Consider the following 18,526-nt stretch of genomic DNA (forward strand, 5'->3'; position numbering starts at 1 on the left):
TAGATCTATTAAACCAAAAATACAAAAATACCTTGCTGCAATTTTTCTTTATTTATTTTATTTAGCGTTTGATCTATCAATTTACTACAAAATTTATATCACGTCCGTTTGCCACCTGAGGCGCCGTACCCCGGAAGGGATTGACAACCCTTTTAACACGTGGGTTGCGAGGATTTGTTATCTGTGTGTAGGGGCTGTTTACATTGTGTTTCTTGGTTCTCCTACTGGTTCGATAACCTTGGTTTCATATTTGAGGGAAATACTTACCGCCGCTGTGCTACATCATCCCTTCCTCTTTGGGGAAATACCTATGTAGCTTGAAGCAACATCACTTAGCCATTGAACCTGGTAAGGATGCGGGTGCTTCATCTTGACCAATTGGAGCTTGGATCATCGTTCTTCACTTGCTAAGTTATGGAAACTCCCTCCATCGATGATGACCTTGACGGACCTTCCATTGATGTCGACCTTAGTGTGGAAGATATGGCATCTCTGGTCTTCATCTTGTTGATGTTGAAGAATCAAGACCTTGGAGACAATGAGAGCGGGGCTCGGATCTTCGTCACAAAAGACTTGATCATCTTCATATTCGTTCACTTGCCGGTGCATGGCCACTTTCTCAAGGGCTTCCATTTCCTCTTCACTCATGGAGTCATAGGTTCCATCGTCGTTTAGGATCATGGTGCGCTTGTTGGTACACTCGAAGGACTTGTGGCCTCGTCCTCCCCATGTGAAACATTTGAAGGAACTTGTCTTGATGGTCTCATTGGTCGGAGTAGATGATGATGAAGCTCTTGGCTTGAAGTTGTTTGTAGTAGGAGGACGACTTGAGGTTGTCGAGGTTTTCTTGTAACTTGACTTGTCGTCATTGCTTGTAGATGGCTTGGTTGAGGTAGAGGGTGTTGGAGTCGTTGATGCTTGGTTGTTGGAGAAACCATAGCTCTTGGAAGAGTACTTGGCGTACTTGAAGTCATCTTGCACTTGACGTTCCGCCTTGGTACCTTGATGCACTAGCTCGATGAGGTTCGAGTATGGTTGGAAGTCGGTGATCTTCTTGATAGTATGATTGAGTCCATTCAAGAAACATGACATAGTTTGCTCATCATCTTCCGTAACATTGGCTCTTATCATGGCAATCTCCATTTCCTTGTAGTATTCTTCAACACTCTTGGTTCCTTGCTTGAGGAGTTGGAGTTTCTTGAAGAGGTCACGGTTGTAGTATGTTGGCACGAAACATGCTCTCATGACATCCTTCATTTGCGCCCATGTAGTGATGGGTGGTTCTCCTCTTGCCTCAAGGTAGTGGATGACTTGTTCCCACCAAATGAGGATGTAGTCTTGGAACTCAAGGGATGCCATGGCGATCTTCTTCCCTTCCTCATAGTTGTGCAAATGGAAGATTTTGTCGACCTTCAATGCCCGTGAAAGGTACTCTTCGGGATCATTGCTTTCGGGAAACTTGGGCATGGTGAACTTTAGCTTGCCGTAGCGTTGCTCTTCATTGTGTTGGGGTCGAGGGTGATGATGTCCTTCACGCAGAGGATTGTATCCCTCAACTTGCTCTTGTCGTGGAGGATTTCCATTGTCTTCATTCTCTTGGGGAAAGTGAGGTTCTTGTCAAGCTTGTGGAGGAGCTTGTCGATCTTGTGGAGGAGCTTGAGGAACTTGACGATGCACACGTGATTGGTAAATACTCTCTTGAACTTCATCGCGAAACGCTTCTTCTTGCTTGCGCCTATGGTGGTTACGTTCGGAAACGGCGTAGCTTGTGTCGTGGAGTGCACGTTGAACCTCAAGTGCTTGAGCTTCTCGCTGTTGTTGTTCTTGACGTTGTGCCTCGGCATCTTGCTCGTTTTGGTGTTGCCTCGCTCGTTCTTCCTCTTGTTGGTGTAGACGTTGTCGTGCTTTTGCTTGCGTGCCCTAATGGGTACTGGGCACCTCATAAGGCAGTTTCTACCCTTCTTTTGCGCTAGAAATATAATTTGTGGATAAAAATCCTCTCAAAATTTCAGCCCAATCAGAGTTACGGTTGTCCGGTAATTTAAGAAACGGTGAAGGGCCAGAAAATAGGAATGCGAAATAGAAGAGAATAAAGAGAGAGATTCAATTTAGGAGGGGCTCTCACCCCTCCACCACCATGGCGACCATGGACCAGAGGGGGAACTCTCCTCCCATCTATGGGGGCAAGGAAGAAGAATAAGGAGGAGGGCTCTCTCCCCCCTCTCTCGATGGTGCCGGAACGCCGCCAGCGCAATCATCGTGACGACGATCTACACCAATAATTTTGCCGCCATCACCACCAACTCTCTCCCCCTCTTTGTAGTGGTGTAACACCTCTTGTACTCACTGTAATATCTACTTAAACAAGGTGCTTAATGCTATATATTATTATCCAATGATGTATGGCCATCCTATGATGTTTGAGTAGATTCATTTCGTCCTATGGGCTGATTGATGATTGTGATTGGTTTGACGTGTATGTTTTGTTTTGGTGTTGTTCTATGGCGCCCTCCTTGTCGCTCAAGCATGATGGATTCTCGCTATAGGGTGTTGCAATACATTCATGATTCGCTTATGGTGGGTGGCGTGAGTAACTGAAACACATACCCGACTAGGTGGGTTGTTGCGTATGGGATAAAGAGGACTTGATTCTTTATGTTATGGTTGGGTTTTACCTTTACTGATCTTTGGTAGTTGCAGATGCTTGCTAGAGTTCGAATCATAAGTGCATATGACCCAAGTATGGAAACTATGTTAGCTCATGCCTCCCCTCGTATAAAATTACAATAATGATTACTGGTCTAGTTATCAATTGCCTAGGGAAAAAATATATCTCGTGTCTTATAAAAAATTCTACTAAAAAACTAACTATTATTATCTCGCAAAGTACTCTTAGTTTTATTCTTGCAAAGTATTTCTAGCATCACACCTATAAAATAGTTGCATATTGGTTGTAGGTAAAGCAAACATTAAGTGTGCGTAGAGTTGTGTCGGTGGTCGATAGAACTTGAAGTGAATATAAATTCTACCTTTAGGTCCTCATTGGCTTCGACACTCTTATTTATCAAAAAAGCTACAATTTATCCCCTATACTTATGGGTTATCAAGACATTTTTCTGGCGCCATTGCTAGGGAGCAATAGTGTGGGGTGAATATTCGTGCGTGCTTGTTTGGTTTATCACTAAGTTGTTTTTATTTTCTGTTCTAAGTTGTTCTCTATATTTAGTTGTGGATATCGAACATGAAATACCAAAAATATTAGTTGTACTTGCTACTCATGGGGATGGGGAACATCCTAAAACCCTCGATGCTCGTTATGTGAAAAATATTAAACTCTACTTTGGTAATCCTGAGAAAACCCCATCCAACTTGATATCGAGAGACACATTGGATCAATATGAACACTTTCGGGATTATTGCTTAACCCACACAAGAAGCTCTTATGGGATAAAACTGAAATGTTGCATTGGTATGCTCGGAATTTATGCTGGAGATATGATAATACTTGTTGCTCGAGGATGAAGGCTCCAAACCTTCCCTTTTCATGTGCATTTAATGATAATGAAACCTTGGCTTCTGATTCTAATGGTAGATATGATTACTATGATATGGAACGAATAGAAGAATTTGTTGCTTTTAACGGTGCTTATGAAATTGAATCTTTTTTTTAAAGTATGAAAATTTTGAGGATGCTGTTTATAGACCTGAAAATTTTGCTATACTGCAATATTGATATGAGAATTATAAATACAATGTCGATATTCATGCATTTACTGAGAAAGTCTCTGCTGTCTAAGAAGAGACTACTATTTTGCAGGAATCTATGGAAGAAGAAATTGCTGAAAGTATGATCTCATTAGATGAAAAAGATGAGGAGGAGAGCGAAGAACAAAAGGAGAAAGAGCGGATTAGCTACCCGTGCCCACCTTCTAATGAGAGTAACTCTTTATCCCATACATTGTTTGATTTCTCTTCATGCTTACTGAAGGATGATTGCTGTGATGATTGCTATGATCCCTTGGATTCATTTGAAATATTCCATTTTGACGAAATTGATGCTTGCTATGCTTGTGGGTATGATGCCAACATGAATTGTGCTTATGGGGGTGAACTTGCTATAGTTCCTTATATTAAGAATTAAATTGTTTCCATTTCACCCACACATGATAGTCCTATCATCCTTTTGAATTCTCCCAACTACACTATATCGGAGAAGTTTGCTTTTATTAAGGATTATATTGATGGGTTTTGTTTTACTATTGCACATGATGATTTTGATGAATATAATATGCATGTGCTTGCCGCTCCTACTTGCAATTTTTACGAGAGAGGAACCACATCTCCTCCTCTCTATATTTCCAATATGATAAATTGCAAGAAACTGTTTATACTATGGCATTGGCCTTTATTATGTGTGCATGAATTGTTATTTTATGACATGACGATGCATAGGCAGAGAGTCATGCATAATTGTTACATGAGATATATTACTTTGTGCTCACTACTAAATTATAAATCTTTGTTAATTAAAATTGGCTTTGCTATACCTTCGGATCTGGGTGGATCAATTACTTGAGCACTTTATGCCTAGCTTAATGGCTTTAAAGAAAGTGTTGCCAGGGAGACAACCCCAAAGTTTAGAAAGTCATTTACTTATGTTGCTTTTATAAAGTTTTAAAACAAAAAATATAGAGGGGAACCTAAAACTTTTCAAAAGGGAAAGTGAAAGTAAGGAAGATGATAACCGTTGAAGTGGGAGCTAGCCTTGAACTATGTCCATGCCCATGGAAACTCTGTGAACCTTGATTAAAGAAAATTTTCAAAAAAATGATTATCCCATTGTACAAATCCATTGAATTATAAAATTAATGTGCCAAAATTTTCCTTTAGGATGATTAGATCGTTTATTGGTATGTGCGGTGTAAGGTTGTAGTGCGTGAATTTACATTTTTTTACTAGAAAATCAAAAGTTTCTAAAAAATGACACAACACTGCTATGCAAATTGTTTATTTTTTCCTATAGACTGTCCTATTTTTGACAGAATCTGTTTTTGATGGATTGTTTTGCTTGTTTTGATGGAACTATGGAGTGTATCGAGTAGTATAAGCCATGGCGAAGTAAGAATACAGTAGGGATAATGAAAAAATAAAATGTGAATGGGTTTGAACAGTACATAAAGTAGTGATTTGCTTTATTATCGGATCTCACAATGTTTTTGTTAAGTTTTGTGTGGATGAAGTGTTCGAAGATCGATTAGGTCTTGATATGAGGAGAAGGAGGAAAGGAAAGTGTTAAATGTAACATCCCAAATTTTCAATTTGGAATGCTATACATAGGTCATTCATGCATATCATATTTTATTGCATTTTCATTCTTGCGATCCTCGGAGAGAGTTGGGGATTGCATAGTTCTCATATTTGAATTTTCTTAAATATCGAAACAAGGATCACTTTGGTTTTAAATAATTTTTTCTCTCTAAAAATATTTCATATTAAAAATATATGAGAGGAGATAATATGAATTCTTCAAAATAAATGAAATATTGGAGGAAAAATACTAAAATCAAATAATGAGTTTTATTTGGATTTTATCGCTATTTTATTTGAACTAGGAAAAATATGCGTTTTTCAAAATTGCACTGGAGGCCCAAATAAATGTTCACTTTGTCCGGAATATTATTAGGGGACCGCGAAAATTTATTTCAGGATTTTTGGAGTCCGTTTAGTATTTATTTTATTTGTTTGTCAATGTCAGGATTTTTTTTAAATGTTACCGACCTAACAGGGCCATGTCCGACCTGGACTCCGACCCGGCCGGCCTTTATAAGCTGCCCCGCAAGTCCACCCGACCCGCCAGACCCGCCGCCGAAACCATAGCCAGCCGCCGTGCCCCGCCTCGAGTTCCGTGCCATGCCGCCGCTACCAGCCTCCGCCGTCAACATGCCGCCTCGCCGCGCCACCGCCGCCCCGTTCTACCACCCCGCCGCCGGGACCGCTCGCCGCCGCCACCTCCGACCCCGCCGGACCTCGCCAAGGTAGCCGCCCGCCGCCGCCGGTTTTCCTTAGAAAGCCGCTCACTTTTTTTCGTTCGAAACCCTAGATCTCATTTTTTTCTGTTTTATATTAGTTTTGTTTCAGTTTTTTTTGGTTCGGTTAAATAGCGGAAGTTCGTCCATACGTTTGTTTTAACGAACGCTGTTCGTCAGTTAGCCACAGACAAAGAACGTTCGTTCATTAGCCTGTTCGTCCCGTTTTATTTTCCAGGGTTTTTCCACGATTATTTTTGATCGTGATTTTTGCCCTAATCATCGTTCTAGTATATCTTTTCGCTCGTTTATCCAAATCGGGTGAAACAAGCGCCTAGATCTTCGTCTCGAAGCCCTCTTTCTATTTAAGCAACTTAAACAAGATTTTGTTTCTGTAAAATTTGACTTTAGCCCAGATTAGTAATCGGATCTTGTTTCTTTCGCAGTTTAAGTTTCGTTGCTCCGTTTGATTTGATTCTGTTTCCAAACCGGAGTTCTTCAGCTAAACTTTCTGGTTAGACCTTCTTATTTGAGATTTACCCGTGCATCTTTGATTGATTGCTTATGTATGCTATTGTTTGTTTGCGGTAGGATTCCCGGAGTGCGAAGCATGCTACTACGAGTCTCTAGGATTTGTAGATCGTCAGCAAGGCAAGTAACACTTTGATCATACACCTTGATTACCCAGTTTTATGCATTAGTTACAACCCTCACACATTGCATGAGTATGATCTCTTAACATGTGGGTTTGGGAAGTAGTTGATGAGGTAGAACCTATTGCCCTTTTATTAGCAAACCCTTGGGAGTTAATTCTATGTTATGCTTATATTGCTATGTTATGCTCGTAGACGTGGATTAGGTTTGAGTGTATCCATGACAGATGTGAGATTGTTAATTAATGGTTCAACTTAAGGTGGCAACTTTAATACACATCTTGGTGGATTGCTTGTGGGCACTTGGAGAATCCAGTGTTGTCCTAGGATATCTCGGAGTACCCGAGTGATCATCCTACGGTCCTGCAGCCAGGCTCAAAGGGATCATAAGATTATTCATGCTAGAAACTTCCTTGTGCAGCCACAAGCCATTATGGGCTCTGGCATAGTTGAGTATGTTGTGTGACCTCTTTCAGTGGTGGGCTAGCAGATGTAGGGGAAAGTAGGTGTAATGGTTCACCCAGAGTAAAGAGTTAATGCTTCTGAAAGACTGTGTCTCGGTTATCTGTTTCTCAAACACATTGTAGTGCCAGAAATCCAACGGAGGAGATCGAGTCTTGTGGGGAAAAGTGCGCAAACCTCTGCAGAGTGTATGAACTAATCATGGTTAGCCGTGTCCCCGGTTATGGACATCTTGAGTATCTGGTACTTGAATTATTGCTTTGATCTCATCACTCTAGATTAATTTGTTGGGTTAATGATTACTTTAATTGGGATTGAGTTGGAGGAACCTTCTCAATGATGTTTCAACTACCATGCTAGTTAAATAAAATATATTCCTTCGTTGTATGGAAAAATTTGCTTTTCACAAAAACAATATCACCATAGAGCCTCCACCAGTCATATTGCATGTAGTGATAGAATTTATCTGTTCATTGCTCTACTGTGTTATATTGCCAGCATATTCCATGTGCTGACTTGTTCTCGGGCTGCAACATATCATGTTGCAGACTTTTCAAACGACGAGTAAGATGTCGTAGGTCGTTTGACATGCAATCAGCTATGCCGTTGGAGTTAATGGACTCTCTTTATCTTCCAAGCCTTCTGCTGTTATCGTATTTAGATGGCCTTAAGCCATATTTAATGTAATAAGTTCTCTTTTGAGGCATTCGTTGAAATAAGTGTGTGATTTCTACTCTATTATAAATCCTTCAAAGTACTGTGTGTGTCAGCATTATCGATCCAGGGATGACACTGAAGCACAGAGACTTGACTGTCTGAGGTCGGGTCGCTACAATAAAGCTTAGGGATTCCCAAGGCACCCCAAGTAAATATTCAAGGAGACTCGAGCGTCTAAGCTTGGGGATGCCCCGGAAGGCATACCATCTTTCTTCAACAAGTATCGGTAAGCAAGGTAAAAAAACAAGTATCGAAAGTGTTCGAAGATCGAGGAGGTCTTGATATGAGGAGAAGGAGGAAAGGAAAGTGTTAAAGCTTAGGATTTCCCAAGGCACCACAAGTAAATATTCAAGGAGACTCAAGCGTCTAAGCTTGGGGATGCCCCGGAAGGCATCCCATCTTTCTTCAACAAGTATCGGTATGCAAGGTCAAAAAAACAAGTATCTGTATGTTATGGTTTTTGTTTTGTTCACGTGATATGTGTAAATCTTAGAGCATCAGTGCTTTTCTTTTAATGCACCATCCTGGTATGAGTTAGTCCTTGGTCAATTTATAGAATGCTCTTTGCACTTCATTTATATCTTTTAATTATGGCTTTATAGAATACTTCATGTGCTTCACTTATGTGATTTGAAGTTTGGATTGCCTGTTTCTCTACATATAGAAGAACATTATTTATAGATTTCTCTTTATCTTCACTTATATTTATTAGAGTGTGGGAAAGTCTTTGTAGAAAGAACTAAACTCTCTTGCTTCACTTATACCTATTTAGAGAGTCAACAAGAATTGGTCGTTCACATGGTTAGTCATAAAATCCTACATAAAACTTGTAGATCACTGAATATGATATGTTTGCTTCCTTGCAATAGTTCTGCGATATAGAGATAATAATATTTGGGAGGTACTAGTGAATGATTGTGTTTAGTAAGAATATTGGTGTTAAGGTTTGTGATTCCTGAAACATGCAAGTATACTCTCTCGTTATACTAAGAAGTTGGCACATGATTTATGATTGATTGGCTTCCTTTGCGTGGAGGTCAGGGGAGCGCGGTGGTTAACTCCTACCAACCTCCCCAGGCATGTGTAGTAGTACTTTTATTCAAGGGCTAATAAACTTTTGCAATAATTATGTGAGTTCCTTATGACTAATGTGAGTCCATGGATTATACACACTCTTACCTTTCCACAATTTGCTGGCCTCTGCGGTGCCGTGGATTTCCCTTTCTCACCTCGAGAGTTTGTGCAAACTTCGCCGGTGCATCCAAACCCCGTGATATGATACGCTCTATCACACATAAGCCTCACTACATCTTCCTCAAAACAACCACTATACCTACCTATTATGGCATTTCCATAGCCATTTTGAGATATATTGCCATGCATCTTTCATTATATACATGACTTGAACATTCATTGTTATATTGCTTTGCATGATCGTAAGATAGCTAGCATGATATTTTCATGGCGTGTCCGTTCTTTGATATCTTGGTACGCTAGATCAATGCACATCCTGGTACACTACGAGAGGCATTCATATACAGTCATCCTTTTTTAGGTATCGAGTTGTAATATTGAGTTGGAAGTAAATATGAGTGTGACGATCATCATTATTCATTATTAGAGCATGTCCCGGCGAGGAAAGGATGATGGAGACTATGATTCCCCCACAAGTCAGGATGGGACTATGGAAAAAATGATTTTTTTGAAAAAAGTGAGGCCAAAAAGAGCCCAAAAAAGAGAAAAAATGAGAGAAAAGAGAGAAGGGGCATTGTTACTATCCTTTACCACACTTGTGCTTCAAAGGAGCACCATGTTTTTCATATAGAGAGTCTCCTATGCTTTTACTTTCATATAACTAGTTGGAATTTTTCATTATAGAACTTGGCTTGTATATTCCGATGATGGGCTTCCTCAAATTCCCGAGGTCTTCGAGCAAGCAAGTTGGATGCACACCCACTTAGTTTTTGTCGGCGTTCTGGGAACCAGGGTACCCAGACATGCCTGCGTGCGGCCCATGGCGTGGCTCCACCTACGGCCTGGTACGGCATGTCTAGAACATCAACAAGACAAGACCCTCATGAGGGGCGAAGCCTCATGAGGCAGGCGACATCGAGACCTCCGGAGGGAGCGTCCTCCCCAGGCTGCCTCTTGAGGAACGAAGATTTCTATGCAGGTGCCCACCTCATGAGGTTGAGGTGAGGCAAGCCATGACGACCAAGGCCAGGCGGGCTCCAGCGGACACAGAGGAGCAGCTTTCGTCTTTGGTGCTAAGGGGGCAAGCGCAGGCGTGGAGTCCCGAGGAATCAGCCAAAGGTTTCCTTTCTCGTGCAACAAGACCAAGACCGCCAGGACGGCAGGATGGATGTCCTCATTGAGCCCACCGCAGCGTCACAACCAGAAGATTTGTAGGAGAAGACCACCTTTCATCAGGATAAGATGTACTACTTGTCCCCATTCAAATTGTCCACTGTGGGATCCCTTCCCGCCTATGCTTTGGAGAAAGAGGACCGAGGCCACTATAAATATAGGTTAGCCACCACCAAGTAGGGGAAGGAAACACAAACCCACATTAGAGCATACCTCACGAGGTTGTTCTTCCCTTGTACTAGTTATTCTCCAGCTCCTCGTGAGGCTAATCCACCACGAAGCAGGAGTAGGGTCTTACAACGCAAGGTGGCCCGAACCTGGGTAAACTGCCGTGTCCATCTTCTTCTTCGTTCATTGAGCTAGGTCGTGGGGGTGGCTGTCGGTGTCAAAACCAGCGGATCTCGGGGAGGGGGTCCTGAACTGTGTGTCGGAGGTTGATGGTAGTAGGAGACGGGGGACACAATGTTTTCCCAGGTTCGGGCCATCTCTATGGAGGTAATACCCTACTTCCTGCTTGATTGATCTTGATGAATATGAGTATTACAAGAGTTGATCTACCACGAGATCGTAATGGCTAAAACCCTAGAAGTCTAGCCTATATGATTATGATTGTCCCTACGGACTAAACCCTTCGGTTTATATAGACAGCAGAGGGGACTAGGGTTGTACAAAGTCAGTTACATAGAAAGGAATCTTCATAACCAGGCGCCAAGCTTGCCATCCAAGCCAAAGAGAGTCCCGTCCGGACACGAGTGAGAGTCTTCGGTCTTGTATCCTCATAGCCCATCAGTCCGGCTCATGTCCAACAGGCCGGACGCCCGAAGACCCCTTAGCCCAGTACTCCCTCAGTGGCGAACTAGTTGGCTGGAGAGGTTGAGTTCTTCGCACACGCCCTAGAGTCCAAACTTTCTTTGGTCTGTGGAGCCCTGAATCTGACATTTGGTGCGCCAGGTTGGCGCGTGTCAAAGATCCGCTTCTTCGTCAATCGTGCTCTGCCCGCGCCATGTGATTCCCATGGCAGGTGCTGCTCCACCCGCCAGACCGCGAGGCGCATTCGGGGGCATCACGGGCCTACGAGCTTTCTCTCCCGCCTTGCGATAGGTGCAGTGGCTGCTAAAGTTCAGGCCGGAGTTGCCGCTATGGTATGATGGCGTGGCGGACCCCGCGGAGTTCCTCTGGGTGTATGTGGAGGTCATCTGGGCGGCAGGCGGCAACGACAAAGTCATGGCGAATTGGCACCCTATGGCTCTCATGGGTGTGTCGCGCTCCTGGCTGCTCAGCCTGCCAGAATCTTTGGTGAGCTCATGGGAGGAGCTCTGTGACCTATTTATCACACACTTCGTGGCACCGGCGCCCCACGCTGTTGCGGCCATCTTCGGCAGGTCACAGGCGCCGGCCTCAAGCCGCCACATCAAGCAACTCTTCTGGTAGGTGGGGTCGCCCGACCGCGGCAGGAGGCCCCTCCAAGGAGGACGGCGCCCGAGACCGACATCACCTTCGAATTATGGGATCACCCCAAGACCACGGTTGGCGCTGGTATACTCCCCATGCTTTACATGCCCACCATCAGCAACGTTGCAATCACCAGGACCCTCGTCGATAGTGGAGACGGCCTCAACGTCCTCTGCATGGAAGCTTTCGATCAGCTTCAGGTGCCTTATGACCAGCTCACCCCAACCAGGCCCTTCTCAGGGGTAGTTGACGGCTCCGCCGTTCCCCTGGGGTAGATCTGCCTCCTCGTCACCTTCGGCAAACTACTAGGAAAAGGCCTGTTAGGGGCGCACCTATTTTGGCCATTAATGGTGCACTATAGGTGCGCCACTATCATCACGCCACTAGTAACAAGTACTAATGGCGCACCCCTGGTGCGCCATTAGTATACCAGATAATAGTGGCACACCACATAGTGCGCCATTACAATGTCCAACGGTGCACCATTACTATCTGACTTAGTAATGGCGCACCAGATATGTGGTGCGCCATTACTAACAAAAAAAATCAAATTTTTTTCAGATTTTTTTTCATTTTTTTCTTAATCTCGGGTAACTATGGCTTAATCTCGGGTTAAAAAGCTTAATCTCAAGTCAAATCGCATTCCGTGGTGAAACTTCCCAGAAGGTCACCCATCCTCATACTACTCCAGCCCGAGCACGCTTAACTTCGCAGTTCTATCCAACCCCAGCACCTGCTCACTTAATAGGCACTTGTTGATATATCTATCATATCAATCCTATTAAACCTTGTTGATTTCTATGACTTTGTTCATGTTCATGAGTGTGATGAAATTTTGAAAAAATATTTCAAACTTCCCGGTCATATTACGTATCATATTTTGAACATTTTTTTCCAAAAAAAATTCGAAACCAATTTTTTTCTGTTACTAGTGGCACACCTAGCAAATGGTGCGCCATTACTAAGTTTGATTTTTTTTTCATTCCCCCCTCTAGATCTTAAAAGCCTCATATCTTTCATTTTGTTAGGTTTTTGGGGATTCTGAAAATCTTCAACATAGTTCCCCCAGTTGAATTCGGATGTAACTTTTCGAGTAGATGATTTTTCATATAAAAAACTTTTTAATCCGAGTTCGTATGCAAAAGTTATGCCCATTTTACTAAATTCCAGAGAGAATTTACAAATAAAATCGAATTCATATTTGTAAATTTTCCCAACAACTAGATCACATATCACATGGGAAACTGATTTTCTTTTATTTTTTTTGACATTTCCATCTTTTTCTTTTATTTTTTCTAAAACTGAAAAGGCGGTCCACAGGGGGGGTGCAAAGAAAGTTAGTAATGGCGCACCTATTACATGGTGCGCCATTACTAGTTTTGCAAAAAAAAAATTGTTAGTAGTGGTGCACCATTGTTGTGGTGCGCCATTACTAGTTTGAACTAGTAATGGCGCACTATGCCCTGGTGCGCCATTACTAGTTTGGAAAAAAAAGTAAAAAAATTGTTAGTAGTGGCGCATAGTGTATGTGGTGCGCCATTACTAGTTAAAACTAGTCATGGCGCTCTATGCCCTAGTGCGCCAGTACTAGTTTTGGAAAAATAATTAATTTTTTTTGCTAGTAGTGGTGCACCGTGGGTGTGGTGCGCCATTAGTGATATGGACACTAATGGCGTACCTACACATGGTGTGCCACTGCTATATAGCAGTGGCGCACCACATATTTGGTGCGCCATTAATGTCCATATTAGCTATAGCCTTTTTCCTAGTAGTGGCACATGTGACAACTACCACACCGAGCTCATCGACTTCGACCTTGCCCGCGTCAGATTCCCATACAACGTCATCCTTGGTTACCCGGCTCTCGCCAAGTTCATGGTAGCGATGCACCCTGACTACAACATCGTCAAGATGCCGGGGAGCAGCGGCATCCTCACTGTGGCGGGGGATGCCCGAGATGCACTCCTAATCCTCAAGCTCTCCTATAGGGCTGCGGCGGCGGTGGCGCGGCCAGGCGCTAAAGACGCTCCGGAGGTCCCGGAGGCCGCGCCCACGAAGAAGAAGCAGTTGTTCTATCAGGACAAGGCGGAGACGAAGCAGGTGTCGATCGACGATGGGGGCTCTCGCCCCACCTTCACCATAGGCACTGGCCTCCCCCCGGACTAGGAGGAGGTGCTGGTCAGTTTCCTCCATGCAAACTAGGATGTGTTTGTGTGGGAGGCAATGGATCTGGTCGGTGTCCCATGAGATGTGATTGAGCACCATTTGATGGTGTGCCCCGGGGCACGCCCGATGAAGCAGAAGGCGCGGCGACAAGCCCCAAAGAAGTAGTCATTCAGCGTCTAGGAGGTCCACAAGCTGCAGGAGGCCGGTGTCATCCGGGAATTATGGCATCCGGATTGGTTGGTGAATCCGGTCATCGTCCCCAAGAAGGGCGGGAAGGAGCGCATGTGCATCGACTTCAGAAACCTCGACAAAGCTTGTCCCCAGGACCCTTTCCCTCTTCCACACATCGACCAGATTGTCGACTCCACCGCCGAGTGCTACTTGTTGTGCTTCCTGGACGCCTTCTTGGGCTACCACCAAATCAAGATGGTGGTGCAAGATGTCGAGAAGACAAATTTCCTGACTCGATGCGGGGTGTACTGCTACACCTGCATGCCATTTGGGCTGCGTAATGCCGGAGAAGATCTGCGCAAGGTGAACCTGCGGCTCAATCCGGAGAAGTGTGTGTTCGGCATCCCGCCCGGCAAGCTGCTGGGCTTCCTGGTGTCACACAGAGGAAGGCCAACCCAGAGAAGATCAAGGCAATAGGAAGGATGAGCCCGCCGCAGACCCTCAAGGAGATGCAGAAAGCTCGCGGGCTGCGTGACTTCATTGGGGTGCTTCATCTCCAAGCTAGGCGAGCGTGCCCCCCCCCCCGCTCTTTAAGCTGATGAAGAAGAAGGGCCCGTTTCAATGGACTCCGGAGGCCAAGGCAACCTTCCAAGACCTGAAGAGGTACCTCATCGGCCTGCCAGTGATGGTGGCACCTCGTCCTCTTGAGCCCCATGTTGCTTTACTTGGCCGCCACACCTCACTCGGATAGCGCGGCACTCATGGCGGTCCGGGAAGAGCGCGTGGATGCGAACCTGCGGTGTGGCATCCCGCGCCCGATTGTGCCATCACCACCTCAGGATGGCACTCGTGAGGCCTTGGCTACTCCATTTGACGACAAGGCTCCCGAGGCTCCCTTGTCCTAAGAGAGGCAGGATGCCGTCGACGCATCCTCCTTCATCGAGCATCCCGTGTACTTCACCAGCACGGTGCTACGTGACGTGTGTGCATGCTACCCCATGCTACAGAAGCTCCTGCTCGCGCTCCTCATCGCTTCCAGAAAGCTGCGCCACTACTTCCAAGGCCACCCTATCAAGGTTTTCTCCCCGTACACCTTAGAGAGGGTGCTCCGGAATCCCAACTCCACGGGAAGGGTTGTCGAGTGGAACATCGAGCTGCAGCCATTCCACCTGGAGTTCAGGACCACCAGAGTCATCAAGGGCGCGCACTCACTGACTTTGTGGTGGAATGGACTGACACCCCTAACCAAGGAGTGGTAGAAGACCATTCCCTCACGGCCGGAGATGAAGCACCGAATGGCTGGGTCATGTACTTTGACGGCGCGTTGGCACGCCAGCGCGCAGGGCTGGAGCCGTGCTCATCTCACCTACATAGGACAAGCTCTGCTAGGTTGTGCAACTCTGCTTTCAGCATGGTGAGAAGGTCTCATACAACATCATGGAATACGAGGGCCTGATTGCCAGCCTCAAGGACGCAGCGGCTCTGTGGGTCAATCGTCTCACCCTCAGGGGCGACTCTCAGCTCCTCATCAACTTCTCTAATAAGGAGTACAAATCGAAGGATGAGCACATGGAGGCATACCTAGAAGAGGTACGCAAAATTAAAAATGATTTTTGGGCTTGGGATTGCAGCATGTACCGCACGGCATGAACAAGGAGGCAGACGAAATCGCTAAGAGGGTGATCCGGCGCGAACCCCAGAAGCATGGCGTCTTCAAAGGGCGGCTCTTCAAGCCATCGATGGCTACCCCCAGTGCAGGCCCGACGCTGCCTCGGGAGGAGCTGCCCATGGCACCATCCTTGGGCGCCCCAGCCTGCGGCTTGCCCTCGGAAGCTCACCTGCTTCTCACACTCGAATCTCAAGAGGGGTGCTCGACTGAGGAGTTCAAGGGGTACCTGCTCCGAGGCACCTTGTCGAAGAAGGAGGAAGATGTAGAACGCGTGGCCGGCCAGGCCACCGCTTACTGCATTCAAGACAGCGAGGTCTACCGAAGGCGCCCAAACGACGTCTCTCTGCGGTACATCTCTAAGGAGCAGGGGCAGGAGCTGCTGGCAGACATCCACAGTGGGGATTGTTGGCATCACTCTGCAACGCTCACCCTAGTGGGCAAGGCATTCCGCAGCGGCTTCTAGTTTCCCATGGCGCTCAACGACGCCATCGACATGGTGAGATCCTGTGAGGCATGTCAATTCCATGCCAAACAGATCCACCACCCCACTCAGGTCCTCCAGACCATTCCGCTCTCATGGCCGATCGCGATCTGAAGGCTGGATATCCTAGGCTGATTCCCTCGAGCAGCCGGGGGCTACCGCTATCTCTACGTCGCCATTGACAAGTTCACCAAGTGGGTGGAGGTTGAGCCCGTGCGCACTATCCCAGCTGGCTCAGCCGTCAAGTTCATCAAGGGCCTCGTGAGCCCCTTTGGGGTCCCCAATCATATCATCACTGACAATGGCTCTTAGTTCACGAGCAACCTTTTCAAAACATATTGTGCTAACCTTGGAACGCAGATATGCTATGCTTCGTTGGCACACCCACGGAGCAACAACCAAGCCAAGCGTGCCAACGTGGAGGTCCTGAGGGGCCTCAAGGCGAGAATCTTCAAGAAGAAACTCGAGGCCCACGGCAGGGGCTGGCTCGATGAGCTCCAGTCCGTGTTGTGGTGCATCCGCACCACCGCGACCAAGCCCATGGGCAAGGCCCCATTCTTCCTTGTCTACAGGGCTAAGGCCGTCCTCCCTCATGAGATAAAACATCGCTCCCCATGGGTCTTGGAGTTTGACGAGGCACGCCAGGATGCCTCACGGTGGATGGACCTCGTGCTGGGGGGGGGGCGCCGCCAAGCGTCACTTTGTGTCGCGAGGTACTAGCAGGCGAAGCGGCGGTATCACTGTCGTAGCATCCGATCCAGAACCCTTGAGGTGGGTGACCTCGTCCTGAGGCAGGGGCTCTCCAGGGAGGAGCTTCACAAGGACTCACCCATGTGGGAGGGCCCGTTCAGGATCGCCCATTGTAGGATCGAAAGTAGGTCTAGAGGGGGTGATTAGACTACTTGACCAAATAAAAACCTAGCCTTTTCCCAATTTCAAGTCTTGGCATATTTTCGCAACTTAGCACAAGTCAAGCAATCAACCTACACATGCAATTCTAAGAGTATAGCAGCGGAATGTAAAATATTGCATCTGAAGGTAAAGGGAGGGGTTTGGAAAGGCAAATGCAATGTAGACACTGAGATTTTTGGTGTGATTCCGGTAGGTGGTGCTCTCGTACATCCACGTTGATGGAGACTTCAACCCACGAAGGGTAATAGTTGCACGAGTCCGCAGAACGATCCACCCACGAAGGGTCCACGAAGAAGGAACCTTGTCTATCCCACCAGGGCCATCGCCCACAAAGGACTTGCCTCACTTGGGTAGATCTTCATGAAGTAGATGATCTCCTTGCTCCTACAAACTCCTTGGTTCAACTCCACTATCTTGACGGAGGCTCCCAACTAACACCTAACCAATCTAGGAGACACCAGTCTCCAAAGGGTAATAGATGGTGTGTTGATGATGAATTCCTTGCTCTTGTGCTTTAAATGATAGTCTCCCCAACACTCAACTCTCTCTCTCTCACAAACTTGGGTACGGTGGAAAGATGATTTGAGTGGAAAGCAACTTGGGGAAGGCTAGAGATCAAGATTCTTGTGGTTCGATTGGAATGTCTTGGCTCAACACATGAGTATGTGGTTCTCTCTCAGAAAATGAATGCTGGAAGTGTAGGCACATTCTGATTGCTCTCTCACAAATGGAGAGGAGGGTGGGGGGGTATATATAACCTCCACACAAAATCTAACCGTTACACACAAAAGAGCCAACTCGGTCAGACCGAATAGATGAACTCGGTGAGACCGGTTCAGTTCAAAATGTGAACGTTAGGTGTTTCGATGGGACTGACAAGATCAACTCGGTGGGACCAACAAGGTAGGGTTAGGGAAAAACTTGATCTCAGTTTGACCGATTACTTCCACTTGGTGAGACCAATTTTAGTAGCAAGCAAACAGAGAGTTCTCCGGCAAACTCGATGGGACCGACCGCTCCTTTCGGTAATACAAAAATGTTATGAAAGAGAAACAGAGGGTTTACACTGCGAACTCGGTGGGACCGATCACTCATTTCGGTGAGACCAAAATGTTACGAAGGGAAACAGAGAGTTTGTAATCCCATCTCGGTGAGACCGAGATCCCTATCGGTGAGGCCGAACTGATTTGGGTTTCTGGCTATGGCTAAGTCAAATGAACTCAGTGGCGTCAGATGAATCAAATTGGTGGGGCCGAGTTTGACTTTAGGTTTTGGTCATATTTGTATTTGAGAAAATGGTGAGTGCTTTGGAGCATATCACTAAGCATTTTGAGCAAGTAGACCATTAAGCAGCACCTCATCCCCTTTTAATAGTATTGGCTTTCCTATGGACTCATTGTGATCTTGGATCACTAAAATAGAAATGAAGAGTCTTGAGCTTTTGCCAGTA

This window comes from Triticum aestivum, chromosome 7A, assembly GCF_018294505.1.
Source record: "Triticum aestivum cultivar Chinese Spring chromosome 7A, IWGSC CS RefSeq v2.1, whole genome shotgun sequence".
NCBI classification, from domain to species: Eukaryota; Viridiplantae; Streptophyta; class Magnoliopsida; order Poales; family Poaceae; genus Triticum; species Triticum aestivum.